Here is a 25,355-nt window from a genome sequence, read left to right as displayed (position 1 = left end):
TACTGTACAATCCAGTGATTCCACTCCAACGTATGTTCCCCAAAGATGGGAAATCAGTATATTGAAGAGATATCTGCACTCTCATGTTTTTTGTATTACTATTCACAATAGCCAAGATTTGGAAGCAACCTAAGTGTCCATCAACAGACAAATTGATAAAGTAATTGTGGTATATATACAAAATGGAGTACTATTAAGCCATAAAAAGAATGAAATCCTGTCACTTGCAACAACATGGATGGAATTGAAAGGCATTATGTTAAATGAAATAAGCCAGGCACAGAAAGACAAACTTTTTATCTTTCCACACATTTTGGAAAGCTAAAACTTAAAGCAGGTAAACTCATTGAGATGGAGAGTAGAATGATGGTTACTAGAGGCTGAGAGTGGCAGTGAGGGGGTGTGGGCATGGTTAGTAAGTACAAAAATATAGTTAGAATGAATAAGATCTAGCAGTAGATCAAGGACAAAAGAACAATGTATGAACAATATAAAAATTCCTGAAAAGAATACACACAGGAATCATAGAGTTGAAAAATCCAATAACTAAATTGAAAAAGGAACTAGAAATGGAAGAACAAACTAAGCCCAAAACTTGTAGAAGAAAGGAAATAATAAAGGTCAAAACAGAAAAAAATGAAGTAGAGACTATAAAAACAATTGAAAAGATCATTGAAATGAAGAATTGGCTTTCTAAAAGATAAAAAATAGAAAAATCTTTAGCTAAAATAACTAAGAAAAAATAAAAATGTTTAAAACAATTAATGTAAAAAATAAAGGGGGAGACATCGTTACTGATATCACAAGGGATCATAAAAAACTACAATGATCAATTATATGCCAACAAATTTGATAACATAGAAGAAACAAACACATTCACAGAAACAAAACTTACCAATACTGAATCATGAAGTAATATAAAATCTAAACAGACCAACAATGAGTAATAAATTAATTCAGTAATAAAGAGGCTTCCATCAAAGAACAGTATAAATTTATGGCTTCACTGTAGATTCAATCAGACATTTAAAGAAGAACTAATACCAATTTTTCTCAAACTCTTCCAAAACTTAAAAAGGATAAAATGCTTTAAAAATACTTTAAAACTTATTCTTTGAAGCCTGTATTAGCTAGAAAAAGACACTATAAAAAAATAAGATTATGAACCACTATCCCTGATGAACATAGATGCAAAAATCCTTAACCAAATATTAGCCAACTGAATTCAACAGAACACTGAAAGTGTCACTCATTAAGAGCAACTAGGATGTATCTCTGGGATACAAGTATGGTTTAACAGACTAATCAATAACGTAATTCATCACATTAACAGACTGAAAGATAAAAATCATCTCAATAGATGCATGAAAAGCATTTGATGAAATTCAACATCATTTCATTATAAAAATTTCTCATCAAAGTAGGTATAGAAGGATTTACCTCAACACAATAAATATCATACACTACTAGCCCACGGCAAACATCATACACTATTGTAAAGTGTTGAAAGCTTTTCTTATAAGATAAGGAACAGGTAAAGGATGCTTTCTCTCCACATCTGTATAGCATACTAGTGAAAGTCCTAGCCATAGCAACTAGGCAAGAAAAGAAATGAAAAGCATCTAAATCAGAAAGGAAGAAATAAAATGGTCTCTATTTGTAGATGGCATGATTTTGCATACAGAGAAACCAAAAGACACCACCAAATAACTGTTCAAATTAAGACAATAAATTCATTTATGTTGCAGGAGATAAAATCAACATACAGAAATAAGTAGCATTTCTATACATCAACAACAAACTACCGTAAAAGAAATTATAAAAGCAATCTCATTTGTAATAGTGTCAAAATATAAAATACAAATAAATTTAACCATGATGGTGTAAGTTGTACTTTGAAAACTGTAAAACTTTGGCGAAAATAACTGAAGGTATAAGAAATCTCTTGTATTTATGGATGAGAAAAAATCATAATGTTAAAATACCTATACTACTTAAAGTGGCCAAAAAATTAAATACAATTCTGATCAAAACTGTAATAACATTTTTTCACAGAAATAAATAAAAAATTCAAATATTTGTTCAGAGCCACAAAAAACCCATAACACCCAAAGCAATTTTGAGAAAACAGAACAAAGCTGAAGGCCTTAAACTACCTTACCTCAAAATTAACTACAAACCTATGGTAATCAAAACAGCATGGCACCAATACACACACACAAAGACCAGTGGGTGAAAATTAAAAGCTCAATAATAAATTCAAATGTCCAAGGTAAAATGATTTTGAAAAAAGTTTCCAAGAACACAATGTAGAAAGGATAATCTCATCAATAACTGATGTTGGGAAAAATGTATATTCACATGTAGAATGAAATTAGACCCTTATCACAACCTATAGAAAGTAAACTTAAAATGAAGTGAACACTTAAATGTAAGACCTGAAATTGTAAAACTACTAGAAAAAAAATCATAGGAAAGAAGTTCTTGACATTGGTCTTGACCATTTCTTTTGCTATAACTCCAAAAGCATGTACAAAAAAAGCCTAAATAGACAAATAGAATTGCACAAAACTAAAAACCTTCTGCCCAGCAAAGAAAACAATCAACAGAAATGAAAAGATAACCTTCAGAATAGGAGAACATATTTGCAAGGCATACATATGATGATGTTTTGGATCTATGTCCCCACCCAAATCTCACAGTGAATTGTATTTCCTAATGTTGGAGGTAGGGTCTTGTGGGAGGGGATTGGATCATGGGGGCAGATTTCACAATTGGTACTGTGCTACAATGGTAAGTGAGTTCTCATGAGATCTGGTTGTTTAAAAGTGTGTGGCACCTTCCGCCTCCTTCCTCCTGCTCATGCCATATAAGATATGCCTGCCTCCCCTTTGCCTTCCACAAGGATTGTAAGTTTCCTGAGACCTCCCCAGAAGCTGAGCAGATGTCAGCATCATGCTTCCTGTACAATCTTCGGAATCCTGAGCCAAATAAAATTTTATATATATATAAATTACTGAGTCTCAGGTCTTTCTTTCTTTTTTTTGAAATAGAGTCTAGCTCTGTCACCCGAGCTGGAGTGCAGTGGCACAATATCAGTTCACTGCAACCTCTGCCTCCCAGGTTCAAGTGATTCTCACACTTCAGCCTCCTGAGTAGCTGGGATTACAGGTATGCACTGCCATGACAGGTTGATTTTTGTGTTTTTAGTAAAGCTGGGGTTTCACCATGTTGGCCAGGCTGATCTTGAACTCCTGACTTCAAATTATTTCCCTGCCTCTGCCCTCAAAGTGCTGGGATTACAGATGTGAGCCACCATGCCTGGCTTCAGGTATTTCTTTATAGCAGTTTGACAATGGACTAATACATAAAACTGGTACTGAGGAGTGGGGCATTTCTAAAAAGATACCTGAAAATGTGAAAGTGACTTTGTAACTGAGTAACGAACAGTTTAGAAGGGTATGGAGAGCTCAGAATAAGACAGGAAAATGAGGGAAAATTTGGAACTTCGTCATTGAATGGTTGTGACCAAAATAGTGAGAGTTATATGGGCAGAGACGCACAGGCTGATGAGGTCTCAGATGGAGATAAGGAACTTATTGGAAACTGGAGCAAAGGTCACTTTTGTTACATGTTTGCAAAGAGCTTGGTTGACTGTGCCCCTGCCCTAGGGATCTGTGGAACTTTGAACTGGAGATATATGATTTAGGATATCTGGTAGAAGAAATTTCCAAGCAGAAAAGCATTCAAGAAGTCACCTGACTGTTTCTAACAGCCTAAGTGTATATGCATGAATAAAGAAATGATCTGAAACTGAAACTTACTTTTTAAAAGAGAAGCAGAGCAGAAAAGTTCGGAAAATTTACAGTCTGGTACTGTGATAGAAAAGAAAAGCCCATTTTCACAGGAGGAATTCAAGCAGGCTGCAGTAATTTGCGTAACTAAAAAACAAAAAGGCAAATGCCCATAGCCCAGAAAACGGAGAAAAGGACTTGAAGGCATTTCAGAGACCTTTGTCACAGCTCCTCCCATCACAGGTCCAGATAGTTGTCTAGGAGGACTAGAAGGTTTCATGGACCAGGCCCAGGGCCCTGCTGCCCTGAGCAGCCTCAGGACACTGCTTACTGCATTTCAACCACTCCAGCTCCAGTTGTGGCTCAAAAGGGCTCAGGTACAGCTTGGGCCACTGCTTCAGAAGTGCCAATACATAAGCCTTGGTGGTTTTCACGTGATGTTAAGCCTGCAAGTGCACTGAATGCAAGAGTTGAGGCTTGGGAGCCTCTGCCTAGATAATGTATGGGAAAGCCTGGATTTCCAGGCAGAAAACTGCTGCAGGGGTGGAACCCTTATGGAGAACCTCTACTAGGGCAGTGTGAAAGGGAAGTGTGTGGTTGGAGCCCCCACACATAGTCCCCACTGGGGCATTGCTTAGTGGAGCTGTGAGAAGAGGGCTGCTATTCTCCAGACCCTGGGATGGGAGATCCACCAGCAGCTTTCACCCTGCACCTGAAAAAGCCACAAGCACTCAACACTAGCCCATGAGAGCAGCTGTGGGATCTGAACCCTGCAAAGCCACAGGGGAAGAGTAATCTCAGTAATGAACAACACACATGCATAAGTCCCAAATACATTTTAACAAGTTGATATGGTGATGTCAAATAATTATATCTAATTAAACATGTCGACTTTAATCCAAAAGCATAAAATATATTTAGCAGTAGGCAGTGTATTAATTAAATCCATTGCACTTATATTTCAAAAGTATAAAATATAACCAAAAACAAATCACTGACATTGACATCAAAATGTATTGATAAAATTAATAATATTATAACATTATAACAAAAAACACAAACCCTAATAATTGACTATAATGCTTTGTATTTATTTACTAGTGAAATATTACAGGCCTTCTCATTAATGTCAAAGTAATACTAAAATGATTTTACTTTTGATATAATGAGCAATAAGGATATATACATAAGGCATCTGAAAGAATATGGCATATATAAACAGTGTTACTCTCTGGTGTGCGAGAATTATAGAGATTCCTTTTTTACATATTCCATTTATCTAAAATTAATGTGTCCTATTTACATAGTAAAACATTTTTAAAGAAATTTAAGTAAAGGCTGCTTACACAAGAGACTTAACAAAATCAAGACTTAACCAAACCAGAAAGTTTAGATATAATTGATGGGGATTAATATAGCAGGGAGATTTAGAAAAAGAGAATAAAGATGGCAAAATTATTTTCAGGCAAAATATATTCTAAGAAAAAAATAGTATAGAGAGCCAAATGGTATATTTCATATAACTAAATCTCATGAACAACGACATTAGGTCTATATCAGACATTAACTTTTGTGGGACAATGGCATAGACTGAAAACACATGTTCAGTGAAAATCATTTTCAAATGGGAGTAAAAATGACAAAAACACAAAGATAAAACTTGCCATGAAGAAACCACGAGACTGGTGGCCATTGCAGCTCTTGTAATTCCTCTACTAGACCTCTGACCATTCCAGAGCTGGCTTAACACAATGGATAAAGACACAATAGTAATAAGAAACTTTACCACACTCTTAACAGCCTTTAAAAATCTGAAATAGCTGTAAAACAGACATACACATTTTGAATCATATTAAAATATTGAATACATATTTTATATGCTAATTTTTATCATATAAGTTGTTATAGATAATATAAAATAAATGCTGCATAACTGTTATTTCCAAAATAAAGAAAATAAATGATCACATTGTAAATCCTTAAGATGAAATTAAGTATTAGAATAGTCTTCAAAATCTGCATAATTTAAGACGTACGTATAAGAACATAATTCTCATCTTGTAACTCAACCTTATTATGTTGTACCTCCATTCTAACAAAATGGTTAAAATCTAACCTTTTCAATATTTAATGACCACCTAGTAGGCATTTTACAGTATGGGTTGTTGCACATTTAAAATATGGACATATTTAATCTCCAAAGACACAAATCATGCAAAAAATAAATCATATGCTGTAGTATTACCATATTGTGAATTTCAAAATACCATGGAATATAAATCTGTAAATAACAAACTTATACTATTCACCCAAACCCTAATAGTGATCCTTCATCATCATATTTCAAGTTTTATCTACTTTGCACTACCATATGATTTCTTTTTGCTATAATATATGAATTTATTTTTTTAAGTTAGATTACTGAATAGAACTATACTATGTTAATTTTCCATAATCAAACAATTCACATCACGAATATTAGATAATTTACTGATCGTGCCCTTTCATTGCATGTAATTGAAATTTACATTGTGGTTTTCATTTGCATTTCCCTGATGATTGGTGATGTTGAACGTTCTTTCCTAAAACAACATTTATACACTGTTGGTGCGAATGTAAATTGGTACAACCTCTATGGAAAACAGTATGGAGATTTCTCAAATAAATAAAAGTAGATCTACTATTGGATCCAGAAATCTTTCTACTAGGTATCTAATCAAAGGAAAATAAGTCATTAATTATATCAAAAGGCACCTGCACTCATGTTTATTGCAGTAAATTTCACAATTGCAAGATATGGAATCAATCTAAGTGCCCATCAACTGAAGAATGGATAAAGAATATGTGATAGATATCACATTTTCATATGTATAATCTCCCGTGGAATACCACTCAACCATTAAAAAAAGAATGAAATAATGTCTCTTGCAGCAGCTTGGATGAAACCAGAGGCCATTATTCTAAGTGAAGTAACTCAGGAATAAAAAATCAAATACCACAAAGGCAGAGATACTGAGTGGTATAATGGACATTGGAGAATCAGAAGTGGGGAGGGTAGGGAATAAAAAATTAGATATTGGGCAAAATGTACACTATTTGTGTGATGGGTACACTTTTAGTGAGGCTTTTAGCCCCAAATTTACCACTATACAATTTAACCACGTAACCAAAAACCACTTGTACCTCTAAAGCTATTGAAATTAAAAAAAAAAATTTACAAATAGATACAAAGTGAGATTTTTAAAGAGATGGTAATTTTTACACAATGTTTATTGGGATCAGATATTTAAGTCCTTATTTAATATGGAATGTTATTTATCTATTAAAAATGAAATAGTCCCTTGTTTGTAAATATGGGAGAATAGCAATGAAAGAATTTAAATGAAAAGTCCAATTGCAAAGTAATGTATAAAAGATGAACTTACCTTTATAAAATATATAGGTGAACAACCTGTGTGTAAGTTTATATTAAAGGAAGTTATGTAATGATTCACACCAATCCTAAGGTGAAGTATCTCTTTATCCTTCCACTGCTGAAACACAGGAGATTAACTTTTTCTCCAGGTCTCTAACTATGTGCTGAGTGAAGTTATAGAAAATTATTTCTCTTTAAATAATATATTCCATAAAATTAGTCAAGGATTATCATTATACTCTAGGAAGGCTTGCAGATAAGCAGGTCATCAATCTAGACCAACTGAGATTAAATTCATGCTATGCAGCCTATGCTATGCATAAACTTGGGTCAAAATATTTATAATGAATATTTTTATATACTTATTTTACAGCAGCTATATAGTATGAAAATCACTAACATAAAAATTTGTGTCCATATATTGGACACAAATTCCATAAAACCTGGTTCAGAATATACCCCCAATGAATGAAGAATTTTTATTCCTAGCAATGACTTTCTTTAACAATTGTTTAGTATGACAATTTCACACACATACCTTGTTGAATATATACAGAAGAAAGAATTTAAACCCTTGCAGTTAATGGAATGCACTTGTAATTATAGTTCAGTTGGTTAAGTGACTGAGGGAAATCAATTTACTCCACGTTACCAGTGGATGTCATTGTTATACTCAATGAAGTCCCCATTTAAAATGCATGTTCAAGAAATAAACCCACTCAAAGAACAATTTTATTTTATATCATATTGCTGTGTTTCAGGTATTTTCTTATGATTCTGACATCAAGCAGTAAAGACAATGGTTTCTCTAAGTTCTCAGAGAATTAATTACCGTTTCAAATGAAGGTAAAATTACCTGTTTGGAATTATGCCAACTTCACAAAAAAAGAAAAAAAGCAAGAGAAACAATTTAAGAAACAACTAATCAATTTAAATTTTTATGGTTCTTTTTAAAAAAGTTTATGGAAAAACTTAAAACATTCTTCACACTAAGGAAAATATTTATATATGTATTGTACTAAATTATTTGGGCATCCTTGCCAGCATTTTTCCCCCCATGTGAGTTGATTAGAACATGTTGATTATTAATTGTTTTCGGAAATGTTTAGGCATGACAGCCTCCTTTTGCCTTATTTTTAAAATTTTATTCAGTTCATTTATTAGTTTGATCACCTGACATTTTTCTTTTTTCTCATAACAAGTGTAGAAAGATTTGTACTACTCCTTTCTGAGGAACTGAAATGCTCTCAAGAGCCTTGCTTAAGAGACAGGCACTTAATGTGACAGGAGTTTTGCTCTGTGACACTTGAACCTTGGCCTTTCCACTAGAGTATTTGACAAGAGTGCTAAATCTGGTGGTAGCCTTCTATTTATCCTATTATGGACATTTGTGTCCCTTAAGCATTGACCTGAAACCTCTAATCCTTTGCTAAGAGACTGTGTACGCCAAGCAGATGGTAGTTCTTTCAGTGAAAATAAAACTGAGTTTGAACTTGCATCTAAATGTGAACTATTGTATAATATACTTTCTTATTACATAAGGTTTTTTAAATTTTCTCAATGTAATGCCCAAAGAAAACCTACAGCTATAAAAGTTCTAGTTTAGAAATAAACACAATATTAATATCAATGACAGGATAGTCATTTCTTAGACATTCTCTATAAATTATTTCTTGAGACTCAGTTATACTTTGTCTACTATGTGCTAGGCACTTTACACTCACCATCATATTGAATGCTCAGAGTAACCTGCTGAATTATTAATTTATTATTATCATCATTCTATTTGTATTTACTTTATTTATTTATTTTTGAGACAGAGTCTCACTCTGTTGTCCAGGCTGGAGTGCAGTGGCGCTGTCTCGGCTCACTGCAAGCTCCGCCTCTCAGGTTCAAGTGATTCTTGTGCCTTAGACTCCCGAGTTGCTGGGATTACAGGTGCATGCCACCACGCCCAGCTATTATCATTTTATAAAGAAACGAACTAAAATTCAGAAAGGTAAATTATCTTATAATTAGTGAGAAATAGATCCTTGATCATAACAAAATCTGGGTACTTTCAAAGTCCTTACTTATTCCACTAAATTTCAAAGCTCTTTACAATCTTCCTCCAAAGTACCCCAATCATAGAACAATGTCAAAGTTTAGCTCAGATAGCTCCCTGCAAGTTTGAAATTTTATGAAAATTTCGTTTTTCACTTTGAAAATGATTCACACTTTGTATTATATTATGCATCGGAAGTTGTTTATAAATATTTAAAATTATTTACATGTTAAATCATTCTATTTTATTCAAATATTGGACATAAACTGATATTCCAAGATGTAACATTATGTTTATCCTGCTACTTCATTAAATAACTACACTCCATTTTGTACTTCCAAAATTGCAGGAATATGCACACCAGTTTGAGAAGCACAAAATAATACATGAAGTAAATGGTATAAACAAGGCCATGGGACTACAGAGGGCTTGCCAAAGTAAAAGGACTTCAGTGTACGGGTGAAGAATAGGGTATGCATGAACATGTGCCAGGTTCATTAGGGGGGAATTATGGAAAGCATGAATTGTAGTCATTGTTTTTAATTAACTGCTTGGCAATCTATTTGGAAAAGAATAGAAAACAACTGACCTATAAAAGCAATGAAGTGCCAGCCAATACACCCTTTATTAAGTGATTGGTAAATTGACAAGCATCATTGCAGATGCTTGAATGGTGTAAACATTTCTAAAACATGATTCTTGCCCTCAAGATACCATTATAACAACCTGAGACACATATAACTAATATGAAAATATAATGTGATAAGTATCATAATAGAAGTATGTAGTGAATATACAGAAACCACAAAATTGGGTATTATACTTGGGACACCGCCTTCCCTAGATTTTTAAGAATCTTATACAGTGGAGGATCAAGAATGGGGAATACGACAGAAGTATATGTCCAGTAAATGTTAAGTAAATGTGTTTAGTAAATGTTAAGTAGTTTAGTATGCATAACTTCAAGGAAACGCTCATAGGAGGAAAAAATATAATGAGAGGAATAGTACGTAAAGCAAAATAAGTTAAATAAGGCTCCCTTTAAATGTTCACATAACTTGCTGCAGTTTTCTTTTCTAAAATTCAGTGTCCTTGTAATTACTTGTTCAGTGGCTGTCTTCTCTAACAGAGTATAAAATCAAAAATTGCAGGGGCTCCGTCTTGTTCCCCCTTGCTTAGCATGGTTCCTGACACATAGCATACAGGAGGCTTCAGAAAATCTCCAAAGAAAAGAAAATATGTACTTGATGTGGTGTACCAGAAGCAACCAGTGATTAAAACTTATGGTTAGGGAGTACCACCTAAAAACAAGTGTCTTCAGAGGACTTGGCTGGATGTAATATTAGGAATGGCTTGTAGAAGCCATCCAAAAGTGGATGAGGTAGTAGTCCACCCTCAGAACTCACAGCTGGGATGATGAAAGACATGGTTCAAGTAGTGGCAGATCATGTAGGAAAGAAAAGAATAAATGAGAGATGTTTGTTCAAGATAAAATTGTCCAGAATTTTGCATAGTGGTATAAAAAGACTGAAGGAAAAACATAAGACAGAAAGAAGACAATATCCAATATGAAGGACAGGGGATTAAAAGGGGACTTTGAGATAAATGAAGCCTGTTTTGGGGAAGAAATTAATAAGACTTGATAAGGAATTTAGTTTGAAACTACTAAGATTTGTGATTGAAGAAATTTATCTGCCAAGGATCTTTTATCTATAAGTTTTATTGTTGAGGTGTTAAAATCTCATAGTTTAAGAGTAAGGATAATGCTATAATTCTTTAAACTTGTTTTACTGCCTAATACATCTTTTTTTCTTCAAGTCGCATTCTGAAAAGTCCTTTTACCAATGTGATTACTGTTTTAAAATTTAACATAATTTTTCTTGGAAAAGTGAACTTGCAGATTCAGACCCTCATTGTTCACACTGATTACAATCAGCAGGGATTTATATCCTTTGTGAATGGCTTATATTTTAATTAGAGTCTTATGGGGTTTGCCCTTGAAAAATCTCCTCTTTCTAAAGGTAACAACGAAAACTAGTAAAGAAACTTTGAACTTCTCTATAACAGTATCTACTTTTAATTTTTCTTTAGGGAAATATTTCAAAGCCTTTCCTTGGTTTTTGTTCTTTTTATTTTAGCTTTTGTTTTAGTTTTTATTTTTTTTAGAAGAAAAAAATCTGTCTTGTACATCATATTTGAAAAGCCTCTGTTTTTCTCAGATAATGACGTCCTGGGGCCTACAGATCTGAATTAATACTGCAATCACATCAGGTTTCCTTTAAGTTTTAGATGAAATGCAGAGGAAAGACGAATTCAGTGACTCAATTTTCCTCAAATATTTTGCCTCCCAGTGATCAAAAGGGGATTATAATAATGTTTACTTTGTTCTCTCCTATGATCAGAACTCTCCAAGTTGATTTTTAGAGTGTAGTAAAACAGGTTTCATCTTCATTTACAATACTTATCACTAGCAAGAGAAGGAGGTAGGTATTTCTAAAGGTGTTAGAAGAATCATAAGTGAAGTCAGGTAAAATAAAGAAAAATATTATAAACTTTTGGCAATAAGATAAAAATAACAGGTAAACCTAGAAGATATGTTTTCTTTATGAGGCAGAGTTCCACTCTGTTGCCAGGCTGCAGTGCAGTGGCATGATCTCGGCTCACTGCAACCTCTGTCTCCTAGGTTCAAGCGATTCTCCTGACTCAGCCCCCTTAGTAGCTGGGATTACAGGCACACGCCACCACGCCCAGCTAATTTTTGTATTTTTTTTTTTTTTTTATTATACTTTAGGGTTTTAGGGTACATGTGCACAATGTGCAGGTTTGTTACATATGTATCCATGTGCCATGTTGATTTCCTGCACCCATTAACTCGTCATTTAGCATTAGGTGTATCTCCTAATGCTGTCCCTCCCCCCTCCCCCCACCCCACAACAGTCCCCGGAGCGTGATGTTCCCCTTCCTGTGTCCATAATTTTTGTATTTTTAGTAGTGATGGGGTTTCACCATGTTGGCCAGGATGGTCTTGATTCTTTGACCTAGTGGTCTGCCCGCCTCGGCCTCCGAAAGTGCTGGGATTACAGGTGTGAGCCACTGCACCCGGCCGAAGAGATGTCTTAAAAACACTTCTTATTTTAAGAAAAAAGCTAGAATATTATGAGTGGTGAGTATGTTTGAGACTGTGATGGAACAATGACAAAAAAAGAAAGCAATAAAACACACATTTGATTCTAAAAGCTCAAGTAAAGTAATACACACGAAATGAATTTAGATAATGGTATAAAGGCCCAGAAAAAGGGCACCAGGGAAACATTTATTATTTCGTTTGTTTGCATAAGAAATGAATAGAAAGTAGATATTTGGATGTTGAAGAAGAAACAAATAAGTATACTGAAACCACATTTCTCTCTTTGATATGGGACATGAGTCCCTGGTATTATGAATTTTAAAAAATACAAACTTCAGTATGTCTAAGTGTAAACAAGCTAATATTTATAATGCATAATGTTTATAGTACATTACACTACTTATAAATACTTATTATATTTATAATACATTATAATGTTAGTAAAACCCAATGTTATAGTAGGTTATAAATGCTCAGTTCTTATTTATAATATTGAGGAAATTGTTCTTTCAAATTCTAAATTTAGATGGATATACAGCCAAATGTAGTTCTGTTACACTCAAAATAAATGTATATATATATATTTTATGAGTAGCTTTAGCTGTTGTAAGATTTTTCAAAATACTCTTTAGCACATTAATAAATAATGGTGAATAATGCTTCTAAGACTGTATGCACATGTTTTAATCAAATTATTCTCTGCCCTGACTTAAATTAAGGCCGCTAGGATGAATTAAATATATAAAAGCAAGATGCTATGTAATATTTGTGGGTGGTGAACATCAAACTATGTTTTAACCCTATGCACTCAGAACTGAAGCAAATGTTCCACTGGGGAAATACACAGTTTCCTAGTAGTCAGAAAACCTGAATTCAAGATCCAATAAAGTTGTGAAAGAGTTTATTTTTGCCAGAAATTTTTTTTCAGTTTTGACATGACAGCATTAGCTCTCTAAATGCATTGCGATAAGATTAAAGAAGACAGAGAATATGAAAGTAAAATAGACCACTATAATATCATTATACATAATAACATCTGTTCTGTTCTTTGCCTCTGTACTGACCGTGTGGCCTTTCTAAGAGAAAGAAAAATAATAATGGTAGAAAAGTTTCATTTTATTTTATGCATGTATACCTAGTCTTCCCCTTAAAATGGCTCGTTGACAATTAAAGTTGCTTCTCTTGGTTTTTAATAATAATAACACTGATCTGCCTGTTGTATTTCTTTAGATGAGTGCCTGGATATTTGCCTTGAATCACAGCCTGGCAATCATAGGTTTGCTAGGGTAGAGTCCGTCCTCCCATTAATTCCTGCCTTCCTCAACTCATCCTGCAATGCCAGCTAAACCTTTGTAATCTCCTTCTTCTGACAAAGAGCCTCTTATTCAAAATTTCAGTTCATGGAACCAAAGAGGAAGTATCAGCATGTTTATTTGTTAATTTTTCAGTTGAGGGTTAATACTATATTCAAGAGATATCCTGATGGACCAGAGAAGGCAAGAAAAAGAGAGAGTAGTTTCGAATAGGTAATAGACTATTTGATCTCTAAAGACAACAAAATCATATAACACACCTAGTTTTGTTTCATATATGCTTCCTATTTTTTTGAGACGGAGTCTCGCTCTGTCACCCAGGCTGGAGTGCAGTGGCACGATCTCGGCTCACTGCAAGCTCCGCCTCCCGGGTTCACGCCATTCTCCTGCCTCAGCCTCTCCGAGTAGCTGGGACTACAGGCGCCCGCCACCACACCCGGCTAATTTTTTTTTTTGTATTTTTAGTAGAGACAGGGTTTCACCATGGTCTCGATCTCCTGACCTCGTGATCCGCCCGCCTCGGCCTCCCAAAGTGCTGGGATTACAAGCGTGAGCCACCGTGCCCGGCCCATATATGCTTCCTTTTAAGGGCCAGGACAGAATAGATTCTGTCTCCAGATGATTACTATGCTGGGACTTAGGTTTATGTATCCCTGTCCCAGGGCTCTGGTGTGCTCTGTTACTTTCCTAAAGTGATATATATAGTCTAGTGGTTGCTCTCCTGGTTCATATTCCTCTCAGGTACTTTGGAATGATATCATCACAGGAGGAACATGGAAGTTCTACACCACACGTAAGATATATGTTCTTAGTCATTGGGTAGGTTACAGGTAGTAAGGGGTCTCAACATGGAATGGATATGACAAAAATATGGGGATAGAAAAAATGCACATGGAGAAAGGTGGGCTTGGAGTTATAGGAAGTGATGATATAGAGTAAATCTCTAAGACAAGGGTGTCTAATTTTTTGGGATTTCCTGGGCCACATTGGAAGAAAAAGAATTGCCTTGGGCCACACATAAAATACATTAACACTTACAATAATTGATGAGATAAAAAAAAAATGACAAAAAAAAACCTCAAAACGTTTTAAGAAAGTTTACAAATTTATGTTGGGTTGCATTCAAAACCCTCCTGGGCTGCATGTGGTCCATGGGCCATGGGTTGAACCAACTTGCTAGTAAGAAAAAAAGTAATCATTGAGTTGACTATGTCATTACCTTGAAGGAGGTCAGGCCTTAATTCTCTAATTTCTCAGTATTGGCAGATAATTTACAGAAAGTAACTGTATTAGTCTGTTCTTACACTGCTGAAAGAGAAAAACCCAAGACTGGGTAATTTATAAAGGAAAGAGGTTTAATGAACTCTCAGTTCCATGTGGCTGGGGAAGCCTCACAATCATGGTTGAAGACAAAGGAAGAGCAAACGGACATCTTACCTGGTGGCAGGCAAGAGAGTTTGTGTAGGGAAACTCCCATATGTAAAATAATCAGATCTCATGAAACTTATTCTGTACCACAAGAACAGTATGGAGGAAACTGTCCTCATGATTCAATATTCTCCACCCGGCCTTGCTCTTGACACATGGAGATTATTAAAATTCAAGGTGAGATTTGGGTGGGGACATAACCAAACCATATCATTCTGCCCCTCACCCTTCCAAAATCTCATGTCCTCACATTTCAAAACCAACCATGCCTCCCCAGTAGTCCCCCAAAGTCTTAATTCACTTCAGCATTAACTCAAAAGTCCACAGTCCAAAGTCCCATCTGAGGCAAGGCAAGTCCCTTCTGCCTACGAGCCTGTAAAATGAAAAGCAAGTTAGTTACTTCCTATATATAATGGGGACACAGGCATTTGGTAAATACAGCCATTCCAAATGTAGAAATTGACCAAAATGAAGGGGCTAAAGGCCCCATACAAGTCTGAAATCCAGCAGGGGAGTCAAATCTTAAAGCTCCAAAATGATCTTTGCCTTGCTGTGTCACATCCGGCTACTGCTGATGCAAGAGGTGGATTCCCATGGTCTTGGGTAGCTCCACCCCTGTGGCTTTGTAGGGTACAGCCCCACTTTTGGCCGTTTTTGTGGCCTGGTGTTGAATGTCTGCAGTTTTTCTAAGCACACAGTGCAAGCTGTCAGTGGATCTATCATTCTGGGATCTGGAGGATGGTGGTCATTTTTTCACAGCTCCACTAGGCAGTGCCCCAGTGGAGACTCTGCGTGGGGGCTTCAAACCCATATTCATCTTCTGCACTGCCCTCACATAGGTTCTCCATGAGGGCTCTGCCTCTGAAGCACACCTCTGCCTGGACATGCAGGCATTTTCACACATCCTCTGAAATCTAGGTGAACGCTCCCAAACCTCAATTCTTGACTCCTGTGCACCCACAGGCCCAACATCACATGTAAGCCTCCAAGGCTTGGGGCTTGCACCCTCTGAAGCTAAGGCCTGAACTCTCTGTTGGCTACTTTTAGCCACGGCTGGGACACAGGACACCAAGTCATGAGACTGCACAAAGCAGCAAGGCCCTGGGTCCAGCCCGGGAAACCATTTTTCTCTCCTAGGCCTCCTGGCTTGTGATGGGAGGGCTGCCGTGAAGACCTCTGAGACATGCCCTGGAGACATTTTTCCTATTCTCTTGGCAATTAACATGTGGCTCCTAGTTACTTGAGCAAATTTCTGCAGCTAGCTGGAATTTTTCCTCAGAAGATGGGTTTTTCTTTTCTATCACAATGTTAGGCTGCAAATTTTCTGAACTTTTAGGCTCTCCTTCCCTTTTAAACAGGTTTTAATTTCAAATTATATATTTTTGAATACATAAAACTGAATGCTTTTAACAGTACCAAAGACCTTTTGAACACTTCGCTGCTTAGAACTTCTTCCACCAGATGCTCAAAATCATCTCGAGTTCAAAGTCCCACAGATCTCTAGGGCAGGGACAACATGCCACCAGTATCTTTGTTAAAACATAGCAAGTGTCACCTTTGCTCCAGTTCCCAACAAGTTTCTCTTTTTTTTTTTTTTTTTTTGAGACGGAGTCTCGCTCTGTCGCCCAGGCTGGAGTGAAGTGGCGCAATCTCGGCTCACTGCAAGCTCCGCCTCCCGGGTTCACGCCATTCTCCTGCCTCAGCCTCTCCGAGTAGCTGGGACTACAGGCGCCCGCCACCACGCCCGGCTAATTTTTTGTATTTTCAGTAGAGACGGGGTTTCACCGTGGTCTCGATCTCCTGACCTCGTGATCCGCCCGCCTCGGCCTCCCAAAGTGCTGGGATTACAAGCGTGAGCCACCGCGCCCGGCCAAGTTTCTCATGTCCATCTGAGACCACCTCAGCCTGGACTTCATTATCCATATCACTATAAGCATTTTGGTTAAAGACATTCAACAAGTCTCTAGGAAGTTCCTAACTTTCCCTTATCTTCCTGTCCTTTTCTGAGCCTTCCAAACTGTTTCAACCTCTGCCTGTTACCCAGTTTCAAAATCACTTCCACATTCTTGGGTATCTTTACAGCAGCACCCCACTCTACCAGTACCAATTTACTGTATCAGTCTTTTCACATGCTGCTGATAAAGACATGCCCAAGACTGGGTAACTGATAAAGGAAACAGGTTTAATAAACTCTCCATTCTGCATGGCTGGGGAGGCCTCACAATCATAGCAGAAGAGGAAGGCAGAGCAAAGGTACGTCTTACATGGCAGCAGGCAGGAGAGCTTTTGCAGGGAAACCCCCATTTATGAAACCATCAGATCTCATGGGACTTATTCATTACCATGAGAACAGTATGGGGGAAACTGCCCTCATGATTCAATTATTTCCACGTGGCCCCACCCTTGACACCTGGAGATTATTACAATTCAAGGTGAGATATGGGTGGAGATACAGCCAAACCATATCAGTGACTATGTCTTTCTGTTGTTCTTGACATTAGCTATCATCTTTCTTGTGTTGCTGATAAATATACAAAGCAGTATCCTTGAAATCTTATCAGAGGTTCTTTAAGTCTTTAGATTACTGGGTGATTGTCAGAACCAGCTGGTAGCACCATAGAGAACTGAAAACTTTGGTTAATAAGCAACAGTTTTTCTGACAGTGAGACAAGTGTTTTGAGTGGATAAGCATAGAGAATTCTTACAAAGAAGTTATCACAAGAGGTATTGTAGCAAATATATTTCCCTACTATGAAACTAATACTTTTTTTAGGTACTGAAGTGATAGGAAATGAATAGAGATGTCTAGGTCTTTTACACACTAATTGAAAGTGTGGTTGGTAGACTCAGAGGGTAAAAAACTGTTTAACTTATCACATAGCTGTAACTGGTGTTAGTTGTAGGTTGATTCTGTGAAAGAAAAGTACCATTTTCCTATGTACATCTTTTAGCCATACAATCAATTATTAGCCTTGGAAAAAAGTTATTGCCATTTTGATGACTTTTTTATTTTTGAGACAGAGTCTTGCTCTGTTGCCCAGGCGGGAGTGCAACGGCGTGATCTTGGCTCACTGCAACCTCCATCTCCCAGGTTCAGGCGATTCTCCTGCCTCAGCCTCCGAAGTGGCTGGGATTGCAGGCTCCCACCACCATGCCCTGCTAATTTTTGTATTTTTAGTAAAGATAGGGTTTCACCATGTTGGCCAGGCTGGTCCCGAACTCCTGACCTCAGGTGATCCACCTGCTTCAGCCTCCCAAAGTGCTGGGATTTCAGGCGTGAGCCACCGTGCCCGGCCCCATTTTGATGACATTTAAGAGATGGTCAGGGAGTGAAGTTTAACCAAGTAAAGAAAGCCCTGTCCAAACTTTCAGGCTTATCCTTAATTTTAGCATATTTTCAACTCTCAGAAAAGTTCTGTGTTTAAAATATGATCACTGTCCATACTTCTGGGCAATATTTGCAAACATGAACAGACTGTCGTGGTTACCAGGTAAAATAATGGTCTGGTTATAGCACTTGGACTAGGTGCCCTGGCAAGAATACACAACTTCCACCCTTATAAAAATATCTGAATATTCAAGGACAACCTCTTCATCACCCTATATATCAATGTTGATTTTTTAATCCTCTGGTTTATGTGTTTTGTCACACCAAACCACCCTTTTGGCTGGTGGATTAGATATGTAGCTATGAAAATATCCTAAAGTGAAGTGACCTTTTACTTCAGAAAAATACAGAGTTGTGCATGTCCAAAGTGGAAAGCTAAAAGAAGGGAGATATGAATTTAGCAATGAGTACTGTGTGAGAAGCTAAATGGGGATGGAAGATCGAGAGAGGACAAAACAAGAAACAATTGATGTAAAGAAAGATTGAAAACAAATTCTGGAGGCAGATGTTCTGGGTTTGACACTAGGTTAGCCACTCACTAGCTGGAAAAGCTAAAACAGTCTTTAGCTTCTTTGTGCCTTAGTTTCCTCAGTTGTAAAATGGGATGATGAGTGTCTGTTTCTTAGGGTTTCTGTGAGGATTAAATGTGTTAATATTTGCAAAGTACTTAGAAAAGTTTATTGCACATAATTGTATGTGTGTGTTTAATGAAACAATATGCATAAAAGTTGAGCATGAGCATGAGATACCCTGGATAAAAGATGAAGTAGCAAAAATTATTTTTGCCTAGATGGTAATAGATAACCTTTATAAAATGCTTTATCTGTGTACTGAAGACAGGCATTGTCACAGGATACAAGGTTCTGCAGGTATGGATCACTTCAGGGAATTCATCCCCTTGAAGTCCGTTCTGCATTCAAACCTTAGTGGTCTCATTGCCCCCAGTCAGGGGTCAATGTAGGTTGTTACCACAAATGTGATTGCCACTGAGTATATTTGATACGATGTGGGTGCAATTTGAGTACACTGTGTTTACACAGAAATCTTCTTATTTCTCAGGGGCAATGTCAGCTGAGCACATTCAACTCTTGGATGCAGCTCCAAATGAGCAGGCATGAGGCTTACCATAAATGGCCTTTCTAAGGTTCCAGGGGAAAGTCACCAGCAATGGTATTTTCTAACCATACCATGCTTTGACATGATTCTGATCCTGTGAATGCCTGCTTATAGAACATTCCATTCACATTATTATCTGCTGTAGTCAAAAGAGCAACAGTGACTTCTGCAGATAGGGGTGTCATGTAGCCTTTGCACCCAAGAAATTGCCTCAAAAGAACTTTATATGCTTGAAAGCACTCAATGTATCAGTTGCTGGCTGCCTCTCAGTAGCATATACTGTAAGATAAAAGCTGAGATTTTTCTCAAGGGTATAAAAGAACTAATATGGCAAATATAACCAGCATACCATAATTTGAAGTTGCAAGTTAGTATTATGCAATCAGCTCATCAAGGGATGCTGTTTATGATTGTTTCTCTTTTCTGCAAAATATTCAAATAAAAAAACACTCTGGTTAAATTTGTGTGTTAACTATAATCCAATTTACTTCCTTGAGGCTCAGAAAATCTGAATGATTCCCGATTGTTGACACTCCATTTGAGAGAAACAGTGAAGAGTGTTATTCTCTGGAATTCAAATGCTCTTTGGAAAAAGAATGATGATATACTTCCCTTTGTCATTATTATTCATTTATCTGTCTTCTCCCATTTGCCACATTTGCCTTTTGCTCCCTGTATTACTCCTGTTAACTCAGACTTTGCTTCCCTGGTAGGAGTTTCTGATTTAACCGCACTGTCCACGCACAGAATTGGTAGGAGGAAAACAAATTGATTGTCTCCTATTTGCATTCTCAGGAAGAAAGACAAAGATAAAGGAAAATGGAGAAATTACTTCTAGCCAGTACAGCAATTCTACTAATTGGTCAGTTTATTCACAAGGTACGTTGTCATCACTTTCCAATCCAACATTCCACCAGGAGTATGTCCAATCAACACTTTCCAATCCAACATTCCATTAAAAATATGTCCAATCGAATTCAGAGTAATTGAAATAATGTTCTGAGTGGTAATGCCATTCTCACTGGACATGCAAGTATTAGACATAGGCAAGAAATTCACAAGAAGACACTAAACACATAATTTCAGGCTCTGTAGAAGCGACATAGAAATGTAAATTTATGAATCATTTCTTTTTAAACACATCATAGTGGTAACTATTTTTACTGATAACACTATAATTATTCAACTATTTATTAGTGGTAAAAATATGAATTGTTATATTTCTGACATAATTTCTTGATGCAAATAATCTTTTTTATGTTGATACAATAATTTCCCTTACACTAATCTCTCTTAAAGTAGTAATTGAAGATTTTTGTCATTTTTGTGTGTTGATAAAATTATTTTGCTTTACCTATGTTGTAAAAATATGTTATTAAATAGCTGACACTGGCTATTTCTGCTTTCTTAATAGTAACATAATTAATCTGTATGGTAGAATAAGTAGTTATTTCAATAAAACAGCACAAAATACAATTCTTCAATAGATTTTGATGGACTTTTTGTTGGAGAAAGATGGGACTACAGGGTGCAAATAACATATAGGCAGTACTAAATTGTTCTGTGTAATAAAATGTGAGGTTTTGAGTGTCAAGAGTACCAAAGAGAAAAAGAAAAAAGGATGAAAGGGAAGGTCGGAAAAATAAAGGGGTGAAAATCAAGAGAGGGAGAGAGAGATACTATATATCTGGTCCCATGGGGGGATGCTGGGATGCCAGGGAGCCTGGGGAAGACTGTGGATAAGTAAGAAAGTCCCTGTTGTGGGAGTTCTTGAGGAAATTTTTTGCAACAATACGTAACATTTAGTTTTAAATAATTTTATCTGCCATTATGTAATCCTCATCTCTGTCTCTACTGCCTGAACAGAAATCACCAACATAGAATAATATTGTGCTGCCAATGCTCTGGAGAACGGGATTGCTTTCTTCAGGTTTGGGGAAATTGTGGAAAGTAAAAGATTGGTTACTGAGGGCAAGAGATCAATGAAATTGAGAGAATAGAGGGAAAAAGAAATGACATGACATGAGAAAACATGTCAACGTAAGACCCAAGAACAAACCTACATCTTGAGAAGTATGTTGTAATTCCCACATTATTTGACATAGAGACTTAGGAAGCTTATATTTTTTGTTATTTGTTCCTTTGATTCAAATATTAATGAGAAATAAGAGCCATCTATGTCACATCATGCTAATAATTTGAAAAACACCTAAATATTTAAACACTTGAAAAATGTAAAATTGATTATGTGGCTTTTATAGGATTCAGTAATAGACATTCATATATTTATATCTAGTTAATAACATGAAAAAGCTCAAAAACCACTAGTGGGGAAAAACGCAAAAATAAAAATATGTATTTTATCCAGCGAGAAACTGCACAAACTGCACATTATTTTTTTCTAAAAGACTATGGGAAAATTTGCAAAAATGTTAGTCAGTGCATATCTATGGGTAAAGGCATTATGAGAGGAATTGTTTTAATGCCTCCCTGAATATACCTATTTTTCTATATAATAGATGTATTCTTGCTATAATCAGAAAAGTGTCATTAAGAATCTCAAATTTATCAGTGTGTTCTCATCCCATGCCAAAAGGAAAACTATTTTTTTTGGTAACTGATGCTATTTGTATATTTAAGTCATACTTAACCTGTGTAAGACTTAAAAAGGAAAAAAGTAGGAGAGGAATATTTGAATTTGGGTTGAAAAGAAAAAATCCTTTGGTTTATCAGACATGGTAAAAAGCCAGAGTGAGGCTTAAAACTGTCAACAGCAGAGAATGAGATACTGAAATCTTGGAAAGTAATGGAAATTTTTCAAAATTACCACTGGTATTACAGTATCAAACTATCTATAAAAGCTGGGTCATTTTCAGATGTTTCTAATTTGCTCTATGGGGTATTTCTTTTCAATGGGAAATCAACTTGGAATTTAAAATTGATGTCAATGAGAAACTAAGTTAATTTCATGCAATTCAACTCTTGAGCCAATTTTTCTGATTCACATTGAGTCCATAAATATGTATTATTAACATTCTGTTAATACAATAGAACTTGTTATAGTAAAATTATCAAAGCTCAGATTTGCAAAACTGTTTCTATTATCCACCTTAAAACCTACAGTGAGAAATAACTTCACTTTTCATGCATTTTACATGAAAAGTGGAGAAGAATGCCATCTATCCAATTTTCAAGGTTCCTTGCTGTAAAGATAATGCTTTTGTTTTCCAATCGCTGCCTCTCCAACTGGTAGGTAGTAGAAACAGAAAACACGCAAACTTGAAATTGACATGCTTTGCAGAATCTGAGATGGAATGTTTCTCTGCCTATCAGTTCAGGCAGAACATATAATTATTTTCACATCTCACAGGAGTAGTCCTTTCAGCGTTAGATTTTCTTAATGCTCTGAGTCGGCAATGACAGGGAGAAAAAGAAAAAGAAGGAAAAAACATATTTGGGGACTGTCATTTGCAGCCAGTTCTTTGAAACTAATTTTGGAATGACTTTTAAATTCTGCAAAACATTTATCAGGCAATTCTCTTGATGTAGAAAACAGTTATTTCTCAGTTAAATTTGCCATAAAATTTTCCCAACTCTTTGTCTTCTTTTTGTCAGGTTATTTTCAGGAATGTCATCACTGCAGGGAAGGTAGAAGTGTGACTGCTATTGTAAGCAGACTTCTGTTAATGCATTCTTGTCCAATTCCACATTGTGAGGTATTTAGGTATGGCCATGGCATAGATACTTATATGGATAGAAATGACATAATTATTGCAATCTTTAGGACTCAATTTGCAAACTGGAAAATGACTGCCATTTGGATCTCATGAAAACTCTTCTATCTTTTAGCAATACAGTTCATGATTTGATTCTGTAGATAATTCAATACAAAATGTCTTGTTAACAGGAGGTAGAGGAGTTAATACCATGGAACTGAAACTACTCTAAGGCATTAGAATGTATAATAAAACTTAGGTAAATTAAATGGAGCTCTAGTAAAACCATTGTCTGATCACATCTCTGACTCTAATCCATTCATCTAACACTTGCTGCAAATTAAAAACTTGCAAAAAATTTCTGCTGTAGGTCACTCAGCAGGGAAATAGCAAGGTTATTTCTTTTGTGTTCTGAAGGGAGACACATACTGAATAGGCTATAGAAATGTAAAAGAAAGTCTTACTGATAATGATGTAAGCTCTTAATATCCTATGTCCCTGAGACTTTCCATGGAGTCTCATAGATGTTAAACAAAAAATGAAGAGGACTGATAAAACTCTTGGCATAATTCTCTCTGAGGAGGAGCCCTGAAAGCTTATTTTGAAACAAATTCTGTCAGCTCTGAGAACCACTGCATACTAAGCTAAAATAGTAATTATTCTACAAACATTGCTAAGGATTAAATTAGATGCAATCACGGAAGACCTCAAATATATCATTTTTTAAAACATCATCTTTCCGTGCTGTTTTCACTGAAATTAGAAAGAATAAACTTAACAGTTATTGAGTGCTCACCAGTATATCAAGAGTCTAGTCCTAAAAATTTAGCATTAGACACAGTATCATTCACAATCTGCAGCCAGTCTATTACTTGAATTGATTTCCTACCACCTTTCTTCTCTTCTCCCGCAACCTCTTCCCATGGCTTCTATTCAAATGAGACAACTCTATGCCCTACCATAATTCCATGTATTCATGTACATGTTATCTCTACTTGTACAATCCTTTTTAATCTTAAAAATGATGGATTGCTGCTTTTTCTTTAGGATTCGTTTCTGCAAAATCTTCCCTGACACCACAAGATAGCCATCTCTTCCTTGTTTGCACTACAGCATTTTACACAGGATTCTACTGGGATGGGAGTCATCCTAAATACTCTTTCCATGGGAAATGACATGTTCCTATCGGAGATGAATATAAGATAATAAATTCCTGCTGTTAAGGTAGTCACCCACTTCACTTGCACTTCTAAGCTGTTGACATAACTTTGTCCTATTATCTTCTACACTCCCTTGATGACACAATACAGGAAAAGAGGAGTTAAGGTAAATTATATTACATATCTTTTGTCATTTTTTTCCTATAGACCCTGCCTGTCCTAGGTCTTCTGCACCCCCATGCCCCTCACTAGCAAGAAAAAAGTTTCAGTGACAGGACAGACCATATGATACAACTGGAGATGAACATGGCACAGGGAAGGTTACATTATAAAATTCAAGTTTTGGGAATAGGACACCTAGTCTGGCAGCTTGGGTGCAGCCGCAAGCCTTCTAGAAAGAAAATGAAATACAGGAGTAAGAAACGATGCATAAAATTAAAACCTGGACCAGAAGACTACATGACCCTTCTCACATAGTTAAAGAATTCTGTGATAGGAGTAAGTATCAAATAGCAGAACACCAAAAATAGCTGCAGTTCAGCTGCAGCATTTTGATGAGAGAAAGCAGCCTCGAGATTGTGAACTTTTCAAATCCTCTGTTGACATATATTGTGCTACAATGTAATTATTTCTTGATAAACCTTCCATAAACAATTCTGAATTCTTATAATTATAAATATAATGTAATTTTTAAAATTCTATGTCACCAACATCTCAAACAATAACTGACATAAAATATTTTAGTGGACTTTGGTTGGAATAATTAAAACAGGAACAAAGTAGGATTTTACAATTAGATATCCAGCAATTATCTAATGAGCAATTCATAGCAATTCAGACTTCTTTTCCTCATA

Source organism: Symphalangus syndactylus, chromosome 9, assembly GCF_028878055.3.
Source record: "Symphalangus syndactylus isolate Jambi chromosome 9, NHGRI_mSymSyn1-v2.1_pri, whole genome shotgun sequence".
Lineage (NCBI taxonomy): Eukaryota > Metazoa > Chordata > Mammalia > Primates > Hylobatidae > Symphalangus > Symphalangus syndactylus.
Note: the sequence above shows the minus strand (reverse complement) of the source record.